We start from the raw sequence: 19,929 nt of genomic DNA, 5'->3' as shown, positions 1-19,929 counted from the left end.
CACTGACTTTCTCTTCTGGAAACTTTCATACCAGTTAGAAAACTCTGGTTTTTGAAGTACAGCACTACCAAGGTTTTGTGGTTGAGATACATTGTTTTCAACCACAAAATCATATAATGACAGAAACATTTCTAAACATCCATTCTCAAAATGTTTCTCCATAGCAAGTGTTCTTTTGAAAAGCAGTTATGTTCTCTCGTTGATAAAAGTATCACCCTTGCCTTGAAGAAGCAGAATAAACTTTTTAGAAGTAGCTATTACTGTCACAGAAAAGGTCAGTGAATTTGGAATAGTTATTGAAAAATAAAAATGTATAATACACATCTTTAAAAAGGACCATTCTTTTGTCACAAGATGACCAGAAAACATCTTGTGATACAAAAGATTTTCACAGCTATATCCTTTCTTTTTACAAAGTTTGGGATGATTCTACTATTAAAGCCCTTGTTTTTCTCAAGTTAACCACTTAAATGACCTCCTGTGGCACTTTATACCCTTCTGGCTTCAACTCTTTCCTACACGAAATTGAATATGAATAACAGTGAATGAATTTCACATGTGGTGCTAATGCTCTAGTCTCACCCAGAATTATTTTTTATTCTAATCAAAGAAACTGTTCTGTTAGTGGTTACACATAGGTATAAAACATTATTTAATTAAAGAACTCATTTCCCATGTGACTATGGCTGACAGTTGTAAGTCCTGTGCACTGTGTTCAAACACAGATACCTCATACCTTGGATGTCCAAGTAGACAGTGTGTGTGAATATTTGTCCATCATCAGGAATCCAAAGGCCACATATCCGACCTTTCCCCTTCACCAAAAGAAAGAAGCTGTTTTATTAACAATAGATACAGACAAGAAAGCATCAATTATAATGACAAGAAAGTGCCCAGAAAAAAGCAAGTGAGAAATGGGGATGGGGTTATTTAAACCCTTTCTCCTGATCAGAGCTACTTTGCAGCAAATGCAGAGCGTAATCACTCTAAAGAGCCCTGAAAATGGGTTATTTTAGCTCCCTATTCAGGATCTAATGCACCTGAATGAAATGTACCTTTAAAAAAAAAAAAATCTCTTTTCTGTGTCTTTTATTCTCAAGGAATATCACAGTAATGAGCTGGATACCCAAAGTACAGTTATTATTTCTAAATGCTCAAATGGCTTGGCCTACATATGCTCTCAAAATATTTGAGTCACTGGAGAAAATTAAAAAAACATACTAGTGGATTAGAAGGGATTTCCAAAGAAATCATATTTTCACCTCAAATCAAAACCTCTTAGCCTGCCATGACTACAAGCTTTTGTTCTTATTCTCACCATATGTGCAATATTTTGGATGTTTCTCACTGATACAAAGATCTGTAATTTAATTCCAAACAACTGAATACAAATGACATTTACCAAATTAAAAGTAAGCACAATCTCCATGGCACTCTTCATACAAATACCTTTCAGTCTTAAAATTTAACAAGCTCCTCTGATTGCAAATGGAATTTTAAACGAGAACCTAGCATGACATCTCTAGTGGGTGGGTCTTTCCTTGCCGTCACTGAGTGAGTGGAGTCTTTGGTAAAGGTTATCAATCCTATATATATTTATTAGCAGTATTGCTTTCTGTTCCTTAGGATCTTTACTTCTCAAGCCTATTTGGAGGTGAGAGTATTCAAGTCAGCAGACACGTGTTGAGCTCCTGCACTGTACAAAGACTCGGTCTCAGTTCTGTGAGGGCTTCAAAGAAGAGGTCCCTACCTTCAAGAGCTTCCTCAGGGAAGACGAGGTAAGTTCATTGTTTAAAAAAATGCTGGGAAGGGGCTCCTGGGTAGCTCAGTTGGTTATGCGACTGCCTTTGGCTCAGGTCGTGATCCTGGAGTCCCGGGATCGAGTCCCACATCAGGCTCCCTGCTCAGCGGGGAGTCTGCTTCTCCCTCTGACCTTCCTCCCTCTCATGCTGTCTGTCTCTCATTCTCTCTCGCAAATAAATAAATAAATAATCTTAAAAAAAATGCTGGGAAACTCAATGATGTAAGAGTTACTAAGTATTCAAAGGGCTCAGTTCCAAAACTCTAAATTATTAAATTGTAACATTTAATTAGCTGAATAATCCAGGCTAATAGCTAAATCCTCACTTCTCCTTAGATCAAAACTAGTTTTTATAGGTTTCCAGTACAGAAGTAAAACGTATAAAGCGGCAGAAAAGACAAAAGGGATAAGTGTACATAAGTGTAACTGGGCTTTTAACCCCTGAATAAATATTATCTAACTCTGCTTGGCATTGTGAAAAGGCACAAAGTGGAGGAGGAGAAGGCTTCAAAGGGGCTGGATTTTTTAATGACAGGACCTCAAAGATAGCACTGAGTTTGAGTCGTCAGGATCCAGTCTGGTTATGGATCAGTCAGATCCAGATACTGGACCTAAGATGAGTGACCTCTCAGTGACAAGTTCACACTAAATGGACTGGACCAATTCCTAAACCCCAAAAGCCAACCCCTCAATCTTCATTCAAAACATGACTTATTCTAAAACAAATTTAAGGTTACTTAGAAATATGTAAACATGCTACAAGAGAAAATAAGTCCAAAATAAAAAGATAAAGCAAAGAGCAAATAAAAGTAGGAAAGCGGGGCGCCTGGGTGGCTCAGTTGTTAAGCGTCTGCCTTCGGCTCAGGTCATGATCTCAGGGTCCTGGGACTGAGCCCCACATCAGGCTCCCTGCTCTGCGGGAAGCCTGCTTCTCCCTCTCCCACTCCCCTTGCTTGTGTTCCCTCTCTCGCTGTGTCTCTCTCTGTCGAATAAATAAATATAATCTTTAAAAAAAAAAAAAAGTAGGAAAGCAAAATGGCATTGGGAGTGAAGTCAGCCCACAAAGTAGAGCAGTATATTCTTCTTTGAGTAGCCTCCTCATTGCTGGAATAAAGAGGCAAACACAGTGAGTTACATGATGCACTGCCACCATCCTGGGTATAAAGAAAACGAAGAAGTCAAACAACAATCAGAAGATTATCCAGAACAAAGGAAATATGATGGGTAGGAAGAAACATTCCCCATAACTAGGAAAACTTGAGATCTTGTTCCCCAAGCAACACCCACAGCCCAGTGACACAGTTACTGAGTCCACATACTCAGGGTCTCCTCCCCGGTTAGTGCAACAGAGCTGCTTCTCTGTGTCTGCTTTCCTGAGCTCACACTCTCCTTCACTGGTATATGAAGTGTCACTGAGGATATGAGGTAAAATTCCATCAACTCCTCATGTTAGTCTTAGACACACTGCGATCCCATCTTTATCTTGAATTTCACCAGACTAACCCTGCAAACTTATCAAGCAAAATACACTAACAACGAACTGGATAGATGATTCCCCCAAAAGGCAGTGGCAATACTCCCAAGCCCATGGAGATCTTGACATAAGTTAAAATGAGAAGAGTGGCCTCTATACAAATTCTCTATAGCAGATCTTATCGACAACAGTAGGACATTCTCAAAGCTTCTGCAGAAAAATGAGCCTGCCCTTTCACATAATAATTCAGACAATGGGAATGTGTTCTAAGGGAGACACGCAAAACAGGGAGGAAAAAAAAAGTATGTTCAAACATATCCATTGTCAAAGACATCCATGTTGTTTATAATTATTTTTTAAAAATTTGAAACAACCTAAATGTCCAAGAATTGGGAAACTGATAAGCAAACTATTGTGTCAGCTCAATGCTATATTACATATCACTAAAATGATGTTTAAGAAAATTCTGTTGTACCATTGACAAAGGCTCATGATACAATATTAAGATTCTTTAAAGGAGTATAGAAACTTGTGTATACATTAGAATTACAACTTTTGGAGAAAAATTCCTATGCAGTGAATAAAAAGGTTGAAAGGAAATCAATCAAATACTAGCAATTGCCTTAGAATGGTGAGGCCATAGGTGATTTTTTTCTCTTATATCTTTTCCAAATTTTCTTTTATTGTGATTATATTAGTCTTATTATGAAATATATGTAAACAAACTTAAACATCCAAACTACCTTAAAACTTATGAAACATATTAAACAGGTCTTTATATTGTTAGCAATAATAGACAATTAGATAGACAGTAATAGAGATCAGGAGAAGCCTCTGTTTATGGAAGAATCTCTCCCTGAGAATCACTTGAAACAAAGAAGAGGGGTAAGGAGACCAACAGCAGGGCAAGAAGTCTTGCAACAGTGGGTGGGGGCAAAAACAGATACATATTGAGTGTTCTAGTAAACCTTATTTTTCCCTGAAAGTTAGTAAGACTGAGGTACAGTTATAGACTCTGTTATTTAAAGTCACTGCTTTTAGACTAGACAATAGTAGATACTGATCATTTCCAAATCTCTCTCCAAAGTCATTTCTCAACATAATCTCCACTAAACCCTCCATGGTATCAAAGTGGGCCAGAAGTCCCTCCTACCCACCCCCACCTCCCACCAAAGACTTATTTTGAGGGAGATAAGAGATCTTCATATATAAAATAAAAGATAATAAATCTATTATCCTGTTTGACCAAACCTGATTCAACTCGTGACCTTTAAATGTCATACCTGTCACTAAAGAGGAAAAAAAAAAAGTTCTATCTGTTGCATTTCTGCCTGCCCCCCAAAGGCATCTATTTTACATATAGTCTTGAGACTTGACACTATTCACAGAAATTTAAATAGCTCTTCCATTCATTTTCTAGGGCTGTCATAACAGATACCACAGACTGGTGGCTTAAACAACAGAAATTTATTTCTTCACAGTTCTAGAAGTTCAAGATCAATATGTCAGCCAGGTTAGTTTTATTTTGAAGCCTCCTTCCTTTGCTTGCAGATGGCCATCTTTTTCTGGTGTTTTCACATGATCTTCTTTCATGCATGTCCTAATCTCTTCTTATAAGAACACCAGTCATGGGCACCTGGGTGGCTCAGATGGTTAAGCGTCTGCCTTCGGCTCAGGTCATGATCTCAGAGTCCTGGGATCGAGTCCCGCATCGGGCTCCCTGCTCAGCGGGGAGCCTGCTTCTCCCTCTGCCTCTCTCTGTCTCTTATGAATAAATAAAATCTTTAAAAAAAAAAAAAAGAACACCAGTCATATCTGGATTAGGGCCCACCCATATGACTTCATTTTCCCCTAAGTACATCTTTTTTTTTTTTTTAAGATTTTATTTACTTATTTGACAGAGAGAGACAGCGAGAGAGGGAACACAAGCAGGGGGAGTGGGAGAGGGAGAAGCAGGCCTCCCGCTGAGCAGGGAGCCCGATGTGGGTCTCGATCCCAGGACCCTGGGATCATGACCCGAGCCGAAGGCAGACGCTTAACGACTGAGCCACCCAGGCGCCCAACACTTCTAGATACCTATTGTGTGCACAGGCCCCTTCTCTGCTAAGGGCTATTGGAAACAAAGATGAGACTACCCAGTGGATTTGTTCCCACCATCAAATAGCCTCTAGGCTGCTCAGAAATAATAGCAGAAGTAAAAAGGCTACCTTCACTACATACACACGTAGGTGTCTACTGGATTCATAGTTATCATAGATGAGACAAAATGATAAGGAAAATAGCCCAAATTTTCAACAAGTAGGAGGACTTGACAGCCTGGCCACAAGCATGTCTCCAGAAGAAATTCCCATTAGCTTTTATGCTTTTCCCCTTAAGAGAACAAGTTGCAACACCCTCTCCCAAGTCTCACAGCCTTACCTTTTTAAATACTAATCCTTTCTTTTGACTGCAAAAACTTTTCACTAATAGATAGCTATCACATCTGAAGCAAATAATTAAAATATGGACTTAAAAGATATTTTTGCCTGCAAACCACTCATTTTCAAAAGCATCATCAAAAAGACGTTTGAGGGCACCTGGGTGGCTCAGTTGGTTAAGCGACTGCCTTCGGCTCAGGTCATGATCCTGGAGTCCCGGGATCGAGTCCCGCATCGGGCTCCCTGCTTGGCAGGGAGTCTGCTTCTCCCTCTGACCCTCCTCCCTCTCATGTGCTCTCTCTCATTCTCTCTCTCTCAAATAAATATATAAAATCTTTAAAAAAAAAAAAAAAGACGTTTGAATTTGTCACTGCTAGGAGGATCGACCTTAATAATCTCAGAGCAAGTTTTCTTCCCCTCCTGCCAATCCAGCATGTCTCCCTCCCCATCCTCAAAAAAATAATTTTCAGAAATAAATTTATGTGTAAATCAAAGTATGCATATAGCTTGTCATTTCAATTAATAAAGTGACAAACGTTTGTTAAATGCTTCCTCTGTGCCTAGCCAGGTTCTAAGCGCTTGGAGACACAAAAGAACCACAAGGAATCTCTCTGGATCCATTTAAAACGTATTGTCACATTAAAAATGCCTCAAAGGTTCCAAAGAAAAAAAGAGACAGAACCTCTTCAGGAACTTTTTTTCCTTTGTAGCTCATGTTAAATACTAAAGAAGAGTTTTTGAAACTTAGATTCTTTAAGGGGAAAATAAAAGGTTGGCCTGCGGTTTGAAAGAGAGGTTGTAACAGCCACTATGAGGCATTCTTTAGGGAAAATAGTGCTCTCAGTGTTTATGAGTTATTCATTAGAGAGTCAGGGTCTGGCTGACACTGTGGGTGCTAAGGCAAAACTTTTATCCTGGCTGGAAGGTAAGAGCTATAAAGCCAGGTAAGGGCTGCCATGTGTTTCTGGAGGGCAATTCTAAATCACAAAAACATAGAGAAAGAGAGAACAGGAGACATCAGAGACAGAGAAGGCTTTGCTGTTTTGTCCACAAAAGGAAATGACATCTATCAGATGCAGAGCTGCTCAAGGTCTCATTAGTGGAGGTAGGAGGCAAGGAGACCACCACATTTTGAGAAAACAATCACAGAATCAGAACAGCTACCATAATTTTTAAACTCAAAGGCTAGAATGGTAGAGCCTCAAGTCTGTCTCAAATAAAATATTCAGTTAGATTAAGACCCAACTTTATTAAGCAGACGAGGCTGAAAGATACATGATTAATTGAAATAGATTATAGGCATCCCTGACTTTGCACTGTTCCAACATGTACAAATTTCAGTTATCATGCTTTAGTTAAATTAACACCAGTCATTCAACAAAACAGTTACCACCATTCAAATTTCAGTTACCACCATATATTAATTGTGAGTCATCACATAAAGTGCAAACTTTGCTGCTAACCGTCAGCCCACAAATCACTCCACAGCAGATGGGCAGCATGATCAGTGACCAGTGACATCACTTCTTTCAAAGTTTGTCAGTAATTGAGCACCGAGCATTTGTTATTCATCGCTTGCACAGACAGAAAAGAGTATAGTTGTGTTGCCTCCTTGCCCCCCATTGATAAATCCATGTAATATTTTACAACAAGGATTAAAGTGCAACAAAGAGACAAAAAGTGATAATGCTGGAAGTGAAATTGGATGCGACTAGATTTGAAAAATGGTAACAGAAAAGCAAAGACAGGATGAGATCTAGGCTTTCATGAAGCTATGGTATAAACTATGTTGATAAAATGTAATGAATATAAAAAACAAGGTAGAGGTGCCTGGGTGGCTCAGTTGGTTAAGTAGCCAACTCTTGATTTTGGCTCAGGTCATGATCTCAGGGTTATAAGATTGAGCCCTAAGTCAGGCTCTGTGTTGGGCATGGAGCCTGCTTAAGATTCTCTCTCTCCCTCTCCCTCTGTCCCTGCTCCCTCCCTCTAAAAAAAAGAAATAAAAATTGAAAATTTTTTGAAAAAAAGGTAAAGTTGCTCTAACACATTTTAGTTCAAATTGTGGTAGAAACAGAAAGCCAATTATGGTTGAATGGAGTACACCTACTTTGGACTGAAGGCTGCAATAAAAGATAATCCAGGGCGCCTGGGTGGCTCAGTTGGTTAAGCGACTGCCTTCGGCTCAGGTCATGATCCTGGAGTCCCGGGATCGAGTCCCGCATCGGACTCCCTGCTCGGCGGGGAGTCTGCTTCTCCCTCTGACCCTCTTCCCTCTCGTGCTCTCTGTCTCTCATTCTCTCTCTCTCAAATAAATAAATAAAATCTTAAAAAAAAAAAAAAAAGATTTAAAAAAAAAAGATAATCCAAATTAGTTCAATTCAAACCAAAGTATTAACATTAGCTGCCATATGGAAAGAAAAATGTAATTACAGCGAGACTGGAAAAAAACCTTTTATTGCTAGTAAAGATTAGTTCCATGGTTTCAGATGTTGGCATAAATTGATTAATGTTAAACTATATGATTAAGTAGCTAGCACAAACAAGGATGCTGCTGTGAAATGTGAACCCAGATTGCAAGGATTAGTTAAGGCAGGTAGTTATGATGCTCTCAAACATGAAAGGGGCTATGACAAAAGCATGAGGACATACCAGAAGAAGTGCCACTGACCAACAACAACAACAACAACAAGTTAAAAGAACTCTCAAAGGTATTTCAAAACATTGGAAACACAAAGAATAAAATATTGAAAGCTGATCCAAACTTAGAAAGGATTATGACCATTTGCCAAGGCATAATATATTGATATAAGCTATAGCATGGTATACCTTGAAATATTATACTAAGTGAAAGAAGCCGGTCACAGAAGACTACATATTATATGATTCCATTAATATGAAATGTCTAGAATAAACAGATCTACAGACACAGAAAGTAATGACTGCCTACAGATTGGGAGGGCAGGGTATGGAATTGGAGGGTGATAGCTACAGGGTACGAAGTTTAAGCCAACTGTTTAAATATATCAGAGACAGAGACCTGTCAAAATAGCCAGTATCTAAAGGGCCAAGATTTCAAAGAGAATAGTGAGTCCAGTATTCTTTGTTTCTTTTCCCCTCAAGGAAATGATGATTCTTAGCGTGGTAGGGGTTGTAGTGGGTCAGGGGGGTGGGAATGCTGAAAAGCCAGGCAGAGAACAGATGCTAGAGGCAGAGAAGCCAGTAATCTCAAGGAGATGGAGAGAAAACACAGGAGTTGGGGCCTACAGAAGCAGCCTGGCCTTCAGTAGACGAGACCCTGAGGAGGGGAGGCCTAGGAAAGAGAGCCTGATATCAAGGGATTTCCCTTCAAGACTAATAAAACTGATGATCCTTTATTTAGCAAGACTAATCAAGAAAAATGAGAAAAAGCACAGATTACCAATAACAAAAATCAAAATGAAGACTGACTCACTACAAGACCTGCAGATATCAAAGAGATACTAATGGAATATTAGAACAACTTTATACCAATAAATTGGAAAGTTTAGATGAAATGGACAGGGGCGCCTGGGTGGCTCAGTTGGTTAAGTGTCTGCCTTCAGCTCAGGTCATGATCCCAGGGTCCTGGGATCCAGCCCCGCATCAGGCTCCCTGCTCAGCGGGGAGTCTGCTTTTCCCTCTGCCACCCCTCCCACTCTCTCTCTCAAATATATAAATAAAATCTTAAAAAAAAAAAGATGAAATGGACAAACCCCTAGGAAAATAAGGCTTACCACAACTGATACAGGAAGAAACTGAATAAAATAAAACCCCAATAAGGCTGTAGCTATTAAAGACACCAAATCTATCATTTTAAAATCTTTCCACAAAAGAACCTCCAGATAGTTAGTTTCACTGATGAATTCTTCCATTTAAGGAAAAACAAACACCACTACTAAGAAAACCTATCTCAGAAAAGATAATCTATAAATAAGGGAATGTATCAAATTTTCCAGTAAACAAGGTCAATATACAACAAAAATACCAAAAATAAACTATTAGAAAATGACACTTGAAAAACGACACAATAGTAACTCTCATCTCTCCCTTCTCCAGTGGAACTGATTTTTTTTTTTTTAATAATCATCTAATGCTGAATTTAACACTTTAAAAGAAGTCATAAAAGAAAGTCTATACTTAAATGGCTGGACTCCTGTTTACCAGTAAACATGAATACATGCATGTCTTCATTTTAGACAGGCCTTCAGAACATCTCTCCTGGCATTCAGCTCCAAGAAAACCCAACATATCCCAGATGTCACCATAGTTCCAGGTATGTCTGCCTGATTTCTGGGAGAGAAGACAGGAAGTTAAATCATGATACGATCCATGAGCTCATCCTCAGCTTATTTTCAAGGGGAACCCTTGTTTTCAAGGGACACTCATTCAGTAAGGAGACTGTCCTTGGGCCCAGCTGAAGCACCTGCCAAAAAATGTAGACAAAAGGGTAAAGGCCAGAGGCCAAGAAGCCTGGCTGGGAAGCCTCCAAATCTGGTGGAAAGCCTGTTTTTAAAACTGTTAACACTTCCCTTCCACCACTGATGACTGGAAAAGTGATTATGACAAATATAACAAAGGGTTATTAATGTCCTTAATATATAAGGAACACACAATTATCAATCCAAAATACCTTTAAGACCTAAAATACAAATGGACTACAACCCTTAACAGAATTTACAGAAAAAAAATATTAACACAAATGTCCAATAACCATCTCAAGAGAGTTGGGCTGGGGTAGAAATCAAAATTAAAATTGAGTTTCCTGTCTTTGCCAAAATTACTAGCAGAGATTTTTTTTTTAACAATCTTTTTTTTTTTTTTTTTAAGTAAGATGGGCACTGTCATACCTACTGGTGGGTGTACTAATATATCTTCAAACTCTGTAGAAACTTAACAGATAGGAGAGAGATAATTCTATAACAAGGCTAATTATAACCTAAATGCTATAAACAAACAAATGCTGTGGGGATGGGGGGTTAAGATGTCTTAGCCCACCTCATGTCTAAATAAGTTAAAATAGCTTTTACTTGAAATAAGTACTTTCCTCCAGCTATAACAAATAGAAAGACTATTTTCCTTTATGCTGTTGACCAACCTGGCCTTTCTATCATGATTCAAGAATGACCTTAACAGAGAGCTAAATCTGGAAAACTACAGTTAATCCTTGAACAATATATATGGATTTTTTTCAATAAATATGGTACAGTACTATAAATGTATTTTCTCTTCCTTATGACTTTCTTAATAACAAATTTCTTTTCTCTAGCTTACTTTATTGTAAGATTTCAGTATATAATACATCAAACATACAAAACATGTATTAACAGACTATGTTATCAATAAGACTTCTAATCAGGGCGCCTGGGTAGCTCAGTCAGTTAAGTGCCTGCCTTCTGCTCGGGTCATGATCCCGGGGTCCTGGGATTGAGCCCCGCATCGGGCTCCTGCTTGGCGGGAAGACTGCTTCTCCCTCTCCCACTCCCTCTGCTTGTGTTCCCTCTCTCGCTGTGTCTCTCTCTGTCAAATAAATAAATAAAATCTTTAAAAAAAAAAAAAGGCTTCTAATCAACAGTAGGCAATTAGTAGTTACGTTTTGGGGCAGTCAAAATTTATAGGTAGATTTTCAACTCCACAGGTTGTTGGTACCACAACCCCTGCACTGTTCTAGGGCCAACTGTATCTTCAGAGTTTTAGCAAACATATTTCAACAGTCAGACTGACAACATAGTCCCAATATGTCCCTCTAACACAAACACACACACACTCTCTCTCACTCACTCACACACATTCACACACATGCACACATACTTCCTGCAACTTTGCCTTTATTTTCAGAACTTTTCATAACATACCGCCTGTGAATCCTCTAACTTTTCAGCTACTTTCTCTGCCAGTTTTCCTCTGTCTGTCCTTTAAACACACCAAAAGTGGGCACCCGGGTGGCTCAGTCAGTTAAGTGTCTGCCTTCTGCTCAGGTCATGATCCCAGGGTTCCTGGATGAAGCCCGGCCAGAGCATCCAGAAGCTTCCTGCTGAGCAAGGAGTCTGCTTCTCCCTCTGCCCCACCCCCTGGCTCATGCTCTCTCCCTCTCTCTGTCAAATAATAAAATAATAAAATAAAATTAAATAAATAAAATTAAATTAAATAAATAAAATAAAATAAACACACCAAAAGGTTTGCATGCTTGGCTTTCTTCTCTATAAGGTTTGTATCTTCTTTTTTTTAAAGATTTTTTATTTATTCACTTATTTGACAGAGAGAGGCACAGTGAGACAGAGATTCTTGTAAGTAGTCCCAGATTCTACTATTGCTTTAAGAACTATCTCTACGCTAACTTCCAAATACATTATCTCCAAACCTGCATGAACTTTCCTCACCAATACTAGATCAATATTTCTTGTATTAACTTCAAATATAACCTCTAAAATGGAATTTTCCTTCCTTACTCGGACTCACCTACTTTTTGTCCTATATTTATTCACCCATTCCTTCAGCAATAGTTACCAAGTGCCAGCCATTATTTTTTTTTTAAGATTTTATTTATTTATTTGACAGAGAGAGACACAGCGAGAGAGGGAACACAAGCAGGGGGAGTGGGAGAGGGAGAAGCAGACTTCCCGCGGAGCAGGGAGCCCGATGCGGGGCTCGATCCCCGGACCCTGGGATCATGACCTGAGCCAAAGGCAGACACTTAACGACTGAGCCACCCAGGCGCCCCAAGTGCCAGCCATTATTAACCATTCATTCTTCCAAACTAGATACTTGAGAGCCAACCTTCATTCTTCTCAGCCCTTCTCCTGGTTGGGTCAACTGTGTATCCTAACTCAGAGAGGTCTCTTAGATTTAGTTCTTCATCCCCACTAACACTTTAGCCCCATTCATCTCAATCTCTCACTGGGATGCCTGCTGCTGCAACTTCCTATACATTTTCCCTGCTAGTGAAGTCAGTCTATTTTCCACACAGTTGGCAGAATTATCTTCCTAAAAATAAATCAGGTCATGTCACTCCCTCTTCTGAAAAGTCTTCATAGCACATAGTGGTGGTAGGGTCTGTGAACCAACTGCACCTGAATCAGCTGGGGAACTCATTAAGCTGTCCCTTCCTGAGCCCCAGACCTACTGCATCCATCTCCTTAGAGAGAAGGCCTAGGAATCCCCACTTAACAAGCTCCCCAGGTGATTCTTGTGCCCACTCAAGGTGGAGACACGCTGGCCTGCAGGAGAGAACCCAAACTCCTTAGGCAGAAATACAAGGTCCTTCAGAAGCCTCTGGGCCCAACTGGTCTCAAATACTGTGCACCCTACACATCAGTCACACTGAACTTCTCACTTCTGTCTAGACACTTCAGGCCCTCCCATATCCCCATGCCTTTCTCTATACACAACTCCTCTGCCTCCTTCTTCACCTAGCAAAACCTTGGCCTACCTTCTTCAGTGAATCCTTCCCTGACCACCACCCCTTTCTCCATCAGAATTGTGTCTTCCTCCTTTGTTCTTTTTTTTTTTAAAGATTTTATTTATTAGAGCATGAGCATGGGATGGGGGAGAGGGAGAGGCAGAGGAAGAAGCAGACTCCCCACTGAGCAGGGAGCCCAACGTGGGACTTGATCCCAGGACCCTGGGATCATGACCTGAGCCAAAGGCAGATGCTTAACCGACTGAGCCACCCAGGTGCCCCCCTCCTTTGTTCTTCTGAAGCCCCTTCCTCATACCTTCATCGTGGCCAAACACTAGACTGAAACACAGTTTACCTGGTTCATGTGGTGGTCTCCCAAGTAGACTGTGTCCTAATGGTATTATCCGGCAAATTAAAAAATCTTCATAAATGTCTAATGGGTTGATGAATTACTTGATTCACTAGGTCAATTTATTTATTTATCTAGTATTCATTTTGGCAGACTCACTGGATTCAGCTCTGCTTAAAATCTAAAGTTCTATAAGAAAAAACTAAAAAAACTAAAGCGTCTGCCTTCGGCTCAGGTCATGATCCCAGGGTCCTGGGATCGAGCCCTGCATCGGGCTCCCTGCTCCACGGGAAGCCTGCTTCTCCCTCTCTCACTCCCCCTGCTTGTGTTCCCTCTCTCGCTGTGTCTCTCTCTGTCAAATAAATAAAACCTTAAAAAAAAAGAAAAGAAAAAACTAAAATTCTCTCACAATCAGGAAAAACAACCATTGTCACACAAGCCAGGCCTGCCTCTGGAATTTACAGGTTCTAACTTTATAACAGATTAGATCACCAGAAAACTCCATTTCAGCTGCACACACTCCTCACAGAATTATAATTTGATGTAATGCTCTACTGTCACTGTAATGATTAATTTTATGTGTCAATTTAACCAGAACATGGGGTGCAGACATTTGGACAAACATTATTTTGGGTGTATCTTTGAGAGTGTTTCTGGATGAGATTAACATTTGCTCTTGCGCTCTTGCTCACTCTTCCTCTCAAATAAGTAAAATAACTTTATTTTTTTTTAAGTTAGTTACTTTTTGTTTTTGTTTTTAAAAATATTTGATTTATTTATCTGTCAGAGACAGAGAGAGAGCACAAGCAGGGGGAGCAGCAGGCAGAGGGAGAAGCAGGCTCCCCGCTGAGCAAGAGGCCCGATGTGGGACTTGGTCCTAGGACCCTGGGATCATAACCTGAGCCAAAGGCAGACAGTTACTGACTGAGCCACCCAGGCATCCCAGTAAATAAAATCTTTTAAAAAAGAAGGAGAAGGAGGAGGAGATGGGGGGGAGGAGAGGAGGAGGAGAAGAAGATGACTAAGTAAACCAGATTGCCCTCCTCCGTATGGGTGGGTCATTCAATCAACTAAAGAACTAAGTAGAACAAGAAGGCTGAATAAGGGGAAACTGCTGCCTGTTTGAGCTGGGACATTGGTCTTTTCTAGCCTTTGGACTCACACCAAAACACTGGCTCCTCTTGGGTCTCAAGCCTGCCTGATTTCAGACAGGAATTTACACCATCAGCTTCCCTGGTTCTCAGGCCTTTGGACTCAGACTGCAACTACATACATATCAGCTCTCCTGGGTCTCCAGCTCACCAACTGCAGATTTGGGGACCACATGACCCAATACTGTATAATAAATCTTCTTTATTTGTTTGTTTATATACATATCCTACTAGTTCTGTTTCTCTGGAGAACCATGGCCAATACAGTCACCAGGTGGCCATTTGAGAATTGTTTCTAGGGACGTCTGGGTGGCTCAGTCAGTTAAGCATCTGCCTTTGGCTCAGGTCATGATCCCAGGGTCCTGGGATCGAGCCCCATATCAGGCTCCCTGCTCAGCGGAGAGCCTCCTTCTCCCTCTCCCTCTGCCGCTCTCCCTGCTTGTGTGCTCTTTCTTAATCTCTGTCAACTAAATAAGTAAAAAAATCTTTTAAAAAAGCAAAGAAAATTGTTACTATGTTAACCCCCATTGAAAACCTTGTCCAGGGACACCTGGGTGGCTTAGTTAGTTAAGCATCTGCCTTCAGCTCAGGTCACGATCCCAGGGTGCTGGGATTGAGCCCTGCATGGGGCTCCCTGCTCAGCAGGGAGCTTGCTTCTCACTCTGCCTGCCACTCTCCCTGCTTGTGCTCTCCCTCTCTGTCAAATAACATCTTAAAAAAAAGAGAAAGAAAACCTTGTCCGTTAATTTAAGTGCTCCATTGAAACAGTGATAGACACAACTTGAGAGCGCTGCTGATACCCAAATGTGTATCACATCCCTGAGTTCCATACTCATGGATCCAACTGTCTACTTTACATCTCAACAGAGTTATCTCATAAGTAACTCAAATCGAACATGTCCACAACAGAACTCCTAATTTTGCTCTCCAAACCAGCTTATGCCCAGTCTTCACTATCTCAAAAGATGGATCATCATCCATCCATATGCTCAAGTTGAAAACCTAGAACAATCTCAATTCCTCTCTCTTATTCCCATCATGTAGCTAATCAGCAAGTCGTGTTGATTCTGCTTCAACCTGAACACTTAATAGCACCTCTACTAGCTTTATCCTGAACCAAGCCATCCTTTTCTCTCACTCAGACCTTTGCAATAGTACCAATAGGGACTCCAATAGAAGACCCAATTATTTTCCCTGCTTCCACTCTTGCCTCCTGCAGGCTATTCTTCACATAGTAGCTAGTGGGAATCAGAATTAGACATTTAAAAAGATAACAAAACTTTACCTGCTCAAAGTTTCCAAAAGCTCCCCAATCACAGTTGGGGGAAAAAAAAGTCCAAATCTCTACAAAGCCAAACACAGCTACCTTCTCTAGCTTCATCTCCTACCAGTCCCCTGCCACTCACACAATTGCTGTATCCCTCCCCAGCTGTGTACAAGTTTCCTCCAGTATTACTGGTTGTTTCTCAAATATATCAAGTTTCTTCCTACCTCTGGGCCTTGGAACTTGCTATTTCCTCTCATGAAATGCATTTTGCATGGTTCACTCTTATCATTTGGGGTAACTGCCCTTATGTCACCTTCCCAAACAGACCTCCCCACTGTCTCCCCAACACTCTCTATCCCATTAGTCCACTATATTTGCCTTCAGAGCACTCATCACTACCCAATGTTACTTTATTTACTAACTTGTTTGTTGACCCTCTCTCTTCACTAAAAACCTCATGAAGACTGAGAATTTTTTCTTGTACACTTCATATCCACAGTGTCTGGAACACAGCATATGCACAATAAGTAAATGAATGGACAGATTCTTCTTAGTATGTAATACTTAAAAAAAAATTCAGTGTTTGCAAAATGGTATGTATCCTATGATAAGACATATATATATAATGAGAAATTTCATAATTCATGTTTCTCTTTTTTAATTTCCAGGAAGCCCAATTCTAAATTTGTACTCATGTCCAACAACTTAACTTAAATTGGGTTTCCTTTCTAATTATCTATTACATGCTCTTGATCATTCATGATTATTGTAACATCCTATAGAACTAGCTATCTTTTATTATAAACCGCTTTAATTCCTTGGTGTAGGCAGACTATAAAGATTAATGCATACATACTCATTTATTGATACATGGATGTTAATATTGTTTCTCTAACATGACTAAAATTCTTGAAAGCAAGCCTATTTATAATAGCCCTTCATATGTCCTCAAGCACATATCAAAGGGCAGAGCTTAATATATTTGCTCGATAACATTCTAAATGTACTGATTTCTTTATTGATTGATCAAGAGCAAAACCACATTTTGGTTACAAGTGAATAAGCTAAGGTGTAGAGAAAACTGTCATCTCCCTTTCAAAAAGTGGACAAGGCTAAAACTAATGTTGTAATGTAAGGGGATTAACATAAGAATAAAAAAATTAAAAAAAAAAGTGGACAAGGATTTGTTAGAAGTGAGAGAGGAGTTATCTGCATAAAAAAGAGAAACTGACTTAGTGAGCTGGATAGGGAGGGTACACAGGCACAGCTAAGCCTGACACAAAGTTTAGCAGGAGAAAATCTGGAAAGGCTGAAACCTTCTCCAATAAAATTCTCCTGGAAAAACTGGTGGAGAGAGAGAGCGAATTAAGGGCGAGAAAATAATTTGATGATGTCCGAGGACAACCTTGAAGAAAGGTGAAGGTATTGATCCAAATCTTGCTGGAGAAATAAACCCCCACCTCTTGGCAGGGTGGATGGGGTTAAGGGGAGGTGGGATAAATCTGGGATTAAAGGAACGGGTGCAGTAGATGACTGTCATTAACACTGATTGAGGACTACAGGTGGGGACACTAAAGACATCCCTTTCATCTACCTGTGGGCCCCAGACTAAGGTTAGAGAGACAAGAGAGGGGAAAAGAAAGAGAGAGCTAAATTCTGATAGAAACCTGGCAGGACTGCCCCCTCACTGTTAATTCTTGACCGTCAGCAAAAAGTCCAGCAGAGACGTTAAAAACCAGCACTAACCATGAAGGCCAGTGGCAGAAGTAGATGTCGGCATGGTGGATATAGCAGTTGTCCCCGCTGGCATCTTTCCAGCTGGCTGGGCCCTCCACGTCTTCACAAAACTCTTTGGCAGTGACCACAGTACTAGACAAGTGCAAGGTTTTGGATTTCTGTAAGTATTTCCCCACCACTCCCCATATGCTCCAATTCCACGATTTGCATTCCTCACACCAAGAGAGAGCCTTGAGATCCTCCTCATTCAACAAGATGGACAAGCTCAATCGAATAAAAATGGTAGACATCCCGCATCCACAGTCTGTTTCAGCACCCAGAGCCCTCTAATGGATACTTTGCTCAGACATTAATGTCTATATAGGGGCCCAGAAATAGCAAGGACAAAATGTGAGGTTTCCTCTGAAAATTGTGCTAAATGACTACATGTTAGTCAGAGTGACTTATATAATATGCCAAGGTCTTTGTAGGGGTTTTTTATGCTCTCGGAGTACAGGTCTCCTTTGCCGAGACATTTACCTATTCCAGAGCAGGGAACAGATGGTAAGGGCAGTTTCAACATGTGAGAGAGAGAACTTTTGCTCAAAGGACCTTTGCCCTAACACTGGACCAGACCTAGAACCAATAACATTTTTAAAACCCCTTGTGGTTATTCATTAAGAGAGGCATTATTAACCCCACTAAAAAATCAGGCTACACTGATGCAAGAACTAAGAGATCCTTCATAAATCTAACAGGTATAGGCAGACTAAATGGAATACATTCACAATAAATCTTGGAAGAAATCATCTACTAACAGCTTCCACTCCCCTCCATATGACACAGCCATATCCATACAAGATCCCCTCCATCCTCAACACACATGTTCATACCTACTTACCATATTCCAAGCACGATGTTACAGCACCATCTCATATAAGCCTCTCAAAAGCCCTGCGAGATAAATACAACTATTATCCCATTTCACAGATGAGGAAACTCATCAAGGTTAAGCCCTCACCTAGTTGATAGAGCCAGCATTTAGACCCAAGTGTTCTGACTCAAGAACTCCCACTCTCAGTCTCTAGGCTACGCGGTCTCCCACAGGATGGCACAGAGCCATTGATAGAAATGTCAAAATGAGGCACATCATCCCATGCAATGGTTCCAACTGACCAGGGTGGATTTACACATCAGAGGCAGAGATGGGTCCTCTTGAAGCTCTGAGTATAATAACTCTGAATACAAGCGGTTTTATTTGCTAAATTAAACCATATCGCCAGCTAAAATTATAGTAACGCAGCAATCACTTTCACTTTCATCTAGTTTATAGTATTTGAAGTTTCCTCCTAAAAAACAAAACACTTTAAGCTTACAAAAATACCTTCTAAAAGATTTCTGAAGAGATGAAATAATTGTAAAGACTCTGCCAATTGATCTCAATGCAGAGATGCGCTTAAACCAAAAATTTTAAGCTCTGGGTCTCAAATCCCTGCAAAATACCACACACCCCCCCCACATATTTATCACATAAACATCAAACACATACACAAACTACACAAACACCACACACCACAAGCAAACACATTCACACCACACACAGTGCACACCACACACACACACATAACCCACACACCACACACATACCACACACTCCACTCACACACCATAGCGCACTTATTCATTACAAAACAATGCACCATAAATAACACACACATACCACACACATATACATAACATATATATACCCAACACACAAACCACATACCCATTACTTGCACCCACATATACCACAGACACCCATGCCATACAAACCACACACACAACACACACTCAACATATACACACAGGGCGGCTGCGTGGCTCAGTCGTTAAGCGTCTGCCTTCGGCTCAGGTCATGATCCCGGGGTCCTGGGATCGAGCCCCGCAGCAGATACACACAGCACACACACAAACAGTAAAGTTGCAGGTGCTGCCTGTGCTTGTGATACTTATTTGTGGTGTGAGATTATTTATGATGAAATTCGTTTTAAATTTGAAGAGTACAGCTCTGTAGGGGCAACTGTTTTAAACTTGAGAATAACAATTAAATGACAGATTTAGTTAATTGTTATAGACAAAAATGCAGTTTATATTAGCAAAAAAAAGTATGGGGCTTCAAAAAACATACTTTTTTTTTTAAGATTTTATTTATTTATTTGACAGAGAGAGACACAGCCAGAGAGGGAACACAAGCAGGGGGAGCAGGAGAGGGAGAAGCAGGCTCCCAGCTGAGCAGGGAGCCCAATGTGGGGCTCGATCCCAGGACCCCGGGATCATGACCTGAACCCCGGGATCATG

At 40.4% G+C, this 19,929-nt stretch overlaps 1 protein-coding gene across 2 annotated transcripts in view; it reads right to left on the bottom strand.

Annotated features, from left to right (window-relative positions):
• Positions 1-606: 606 nt before the first annotated feature.
• The window catches only part of APTX (aprataxin), a 63,735-nt gene continuing 44,412 nt past the window's right edge, over positions 607-19,929 (bottom strand). The window contains exon 9 of one of the 2 annotated variants that reach the window (XM_035016494.1): positions 607-815. The gene's annotated coding sequence lies outside the window, so the exon portion shown is untranslated. Of the gene's footprint in view, positions 816-9,370; positions 10,001-19,929 lie in introns of those variants that run through there. The other variant, XM_035016496.1, reaches the window with a different exon arrangement.

This window comes from Mirounga leonina, unplaced genomic scaffold (genome assembly GCF_011800145.1).
Source record: "Mirounga leonina isolate KUSES-001 unplaced genomic scaffold, KU_Mleo_1.0 Mir_170, whole genome shotgun sequence".
NCBI classification, from domain to species: domain Eukaryota; kingdom Metazoa; phylum Chordata; class Mammalia; order Carnivora; family Phocidae; genus Mirounga; species Mirounga leonina.
The sequence above is the reverse complement of the archived record's forward strand: the minus strand, read 5'-3'. Positions and strand labels throughout refer to the sequence as shown.